Source organism: Scyliorhinus torazame, chromosome 5 (genome assembly GCF_047496885.1).
Source record: "Scyliorhinus torazame isolate Kashiwa2021f chromosome 5, sScyTor2.1, whole genome shotgun sequence".
NCBI lineage: Eukaryota > Metazoa > Chordata > Chondrichthyes > Carcharhiniformes > Scyliorhinidae > Scyliorhinus > Scyliorhinus torazame.
In genome coordinates this window covers 58,899,397-58,903,564 of record NC_092711.1, presented here as the reverse complement: position 1 = coordinate 58,903,564, position 4,168 = coordinate 58,899,397, and positions in this window count along the sequence as shown.

Genomic DNA, 4,168 nt, shown 5'->3' with positions numbered 1-4,168 from the left:
CTGCAGGTTGTGTTATTGGGAGGTGAGTGGAGATGCTGAGGATGGGTTTCTGCAGGTTGTGTTATTGGAAGGTGAGTGCAGATGCTGAGGATGGCTTTCTGCAGGTTGTGTTATTGGGAGGTGAGTGGAGATGCTGAGGATGGGTTTCTGCAGGTTGTGTTATTGGGAGGTGAGTGAAGATGCTGTGGATGGGTTTCTGTAGCTTGTGTTATTGGGAGGTCAGTGGAGATGCTGAGGATGGGTTTCTGCAGGTTGTGTAATTGGGAGGTGAGTGAAGAAGCTGAGGATGGGTTTCTGCAGGTTGTGTTATTGGGAGGTGAGTGGTGATGCTGAGGATGGGTTTCTGCAGGTTGTGTTATTGGGAGGTGAGTGGAGATGTTGAGGATGGGTTTCTGCAGGTTGTGTTATTGGGAGGTGAGTGGAGATGCTGAGGATGGGTTTCTGCAGGTTGTGTTATTGGGAGGTGAGTCGAGATGCTGAGGATCGGTTTCTGCAGGTTGTGTTATTGGGAGGTGAGTGAAGGTGCTGAGGATGGGTTTCTGCAGGTTGTGTTATTGGGAGGTGAGTGAAGATGCTGAGAATGGGTTTCTGCAGGTTGTGTTATTGGAAGGTGAGTGAAGAGGCTGAGGATGGGTGTCTGCTGGTTGTGTTATTGGAAGGTGAGTGGAGATGCTGAGGATGGGTTTCTGCAGGTTGTGTTATAGGGAGGTGAGTGAAGATGCTGAGGGTGGGTTTCTGCAGGTTGTTTTATTGGAAGCTGAGTGGAAATGCTGAGGATTGTTTTCTGCAGGTTGTGTTATTGGGAGGTAAGTGGAGATGCTGAGGATGGGTTCTGCAGGTTGTGTTATTGGAAGATTAGTGAAGATGCTGAGGATGGGTTCTGCAGGTTGTGTTTTTGGAAGATTAGTGAAGATGCTGAGGATGGGTTCTGCAGGTTGTGTTATTGGAAGATTAGTGAAGATACTGAGGATGGGTTTCTGCAGGTTGTGTTATTGGAAGGTAAGTGGCGATGCTGAGGATGGGTTTCTGCAGGTTGTGTTATTGGGAGGTGAGTGGAGATGCTGAGGATGGGTTTCTGCAGGTTGTGTTATTGGGAGGTGAGTGAAGATGCTGAGGATGGGTTTCTGCAGGTTGTGTTATTGGAAGCTGAGTGGAGATGCTGAGGATGGATTTCTGCAGGTTGTGTTATTGGGAGGTGAGTGGAGATGCTGAGGATGGGTTTCTGCAGGTTGTGTTATTGGGAGGTGAGTGGAGATGCTGAGGATGGGATTCTGCAGGTTGTGTTATTGGGAGGTTCGGGAAGATGCTGAGGATGGGTTTCTGCATGTTGTGTTATTGGAATGTTAGCGGAGATACTGAGGATGGGTTTCTGCAGGTTGTGTTATTGGGAGGTGAGTGAAGATGCTGAGGATGGGTTTCTGCAGGTTGTGTTATTGGGAGGTGAGTGAAGATGCTGAGGATGGGTTTCTGCAGGTTGTGTTATTGGGAGGTGAGTGAAGATGCTGAGGATGGGTTTCTGCAGGTTGTGTTATTCGGAGGTGAGTGAAGATGCTGAGGATGGGTTTCTGCAGGTTGTGTTATTGGGAGGTGAGTGGAGATGCTGAGGATGGGTTTCTGCAGGTTGTGTTATTGTGAGGTGAGTGGAGATGCTGAGGATCGGTTTCTGCAGGTTGTGTTATTGGGAGGTGACTGAAGATGCTGAGGATGGGTTTCTGCAGTCTGTGTTATTGGGAGGTGAGTGGAGATGCTGAGGATGGGTTTCTGCAGTTTGTGTTATTGGGAGGTGAGTGGAGAGGCTGAGGATGGGTTTCTGCAGGTTGTGTTATTGGAGGATCAGTGAAGATGTTGAGAATGGGTTTCTGCAGGTTGTGTCCTTGGGAGGATATTAAAGATGCTGAGAATGGGTTTCTGCAGGTTGTGTTCTTGGGAGGTGAGTGAAGATGCTGAAAATGGGTTTCTGCAGGTTGGTTATTCGAAGGTTAGTGAAGATGCTGAGGATGGTTTCTGCAGGTTGTGTTATTGGGGGGTGAGTGGAGATGCTGAAAATGGGTTTCTGCAGGTTGGTTATTCGAAGGTTAGTGAAGATGCTGAGGATGGGTTTCTGCAGGTTGTGTTATTGGGAGGTGAGTGGAGATGCTGAGGATGGGTTTCTGCAGTCTGTATTATTGGGAGGTGAGTGGAGATGCTGAGGATGGGTTTCTGCAGGTTGTGTTATTGGGAGGTGAGTGAAGATGCTGAGGATGGGTTTCTGCAGGTTGTTTTATTGGAAGGTGAGTGGAAATGCTGAGGATTGTTTTCTGCAGGTTGTGTTATTGGGAGGTAAGTGGAGATGCTGAGGATGGGTTCTGCAGGTTGTGTTATTGGAAGATTAGTGAAGATGCTGAGGATGGGTTCTGCAGGTTGTGTTATTGGAAGATTAGTGAAGATGCTGAGGATGGGTTCTGCAGGTTGTGTTATTGGAAGATTAGTGAAGATACTGAGGATGGGTTTCTGCAGGTTGTGTTATTGGAAGGTAAGTGGCGATGCTGAGGATGGGTTTCTGCAGGTTGTGTTATTGGGAGGTGAGTGGAGATGCTGAGGATGGGTTTCTGCAGGTTGTGTTATTGGGAGGTGAGTGAAGATGCTGAGGATGGGTTTCTGCAGGTTGTGTTATTGGAAGCTGAGTGGAGATGCTGAGGATGGGTTTCTGCAGGTTGTGTTATTGGGAGGTGAGTGGAAATGCTGAGGATGGGTTTCTGCAGGTTCTGTTATTGGGAGGTGAGTGGAGATGCTGAGGATGGGATTCTGCAGGTTGTGTTATTGGGAGGTTAGGGAAGATGCTGAGGATGAGTTTCTACAGGTTGTGTTATTGGAATGTTAGCGGAGATGCTGAGGATGGGTTTCTGCAGGTTGTGTTATTGGGAGGTGAGTGAAGGTGTTGAGGATGGGTTTCTGCAGGTTGTGTTATTGGGAGGTGAGTGAAGATGCTGAGGATGGGTTTCTGCAGGTTGTGTTATTGGGAGGTGAGTGAAGATGCTGAGGATGGGTTTCTGCAGGTAGTGTTATTGGGAGGTGAGTGAAGATGCTGAGGATGGGTTTCTGCAGGTTGTGTTATTGGGAGGTGAGTGGAGATGCTGAGGATGGGTTTGTGCAGGTTGTGTTATTGGAAGGTGAGAGATGCTGAGGATGGAGTTCTGCAGGTTGTGTTATTGGGAGGTGAGTGAAGAGGCCGAGGATGGGTTTCTGCAGGTTGTTTTATTGGAAGGTGAGTGAAGATGCTGAGGATTGTTTTCTGCAGGTTGTGTTATTGGGAGGTAAGTGGAGATGCTGAGGATGGGTTTCTGCAGGTTGTGTAATTGGGAGGTGAGTGGAGATGCTGAGGATGGGTTTCTGCAGGTTGTGTTATTGGGAGGTTATTGAAGATGCTGAGGAGGGTTTCTGCAGGTTGTGTTATTGGAAGGTGAGTGGAGATGCTGAGGATGGGTTTCTGCAGGTTGTGTTATTGGGAGGTGAGTGGAGATGCTGAGGATGGGTTTCTGCAGGTTGTGTTATTGGAAGGTGAGTGGAGATGCTGAGGATGGGTTTCTGCAGGTTGTGTTATTGGCAGGTTAGTGAAGATGCTGAGGATGGGTTTCTGCAGGTTGTGTTATTGGGAGGTGAGTGGAGATGCTGAGGATGGGTTTCTGCAGGTTGTGTTATTGGGAGGTGAGTGGAGATGCTGAGGATGAGTTTCTGCAGGTTGTGTTATTGGGAGGTGAGTGGAGGTGCTGAGGATGGGTTTCTGCAGGTTGTGTTATTGGAAGGTGAGTGGAGATGCTGAGGATGGGTTTCTGCAGGTTGTGTTATTGGCAGGTTAGTGAAGATGCTGAGGATGGGTTTCTCGAGGTTGTGTTATTGGGAGGTGAGTGGAGATGCTGAGGATGGGTTTCTGCAGGTTGTGTTATTGGGAGGTGAGTGGAGATGCTGAGGATGGGTTTCTGCAGGTTGTGTTATTGGTAGGTGAGTGGAGGTGCTGAGGATGGGTTTCTGCAGGTTGTGTTATTGGGAGGTTAGTGAAGATGCTGAGGATGGGTTTCTGCAGGTTGTGTTATTGGGAGGTGAGTGGAGATGCAGAGGATGGGTTTCTGCAGGTTGTGTTATTGGAAGGTAAGTGGAGATGCTGAGGATGGGTTTCTGCAGGTTGTGTTAT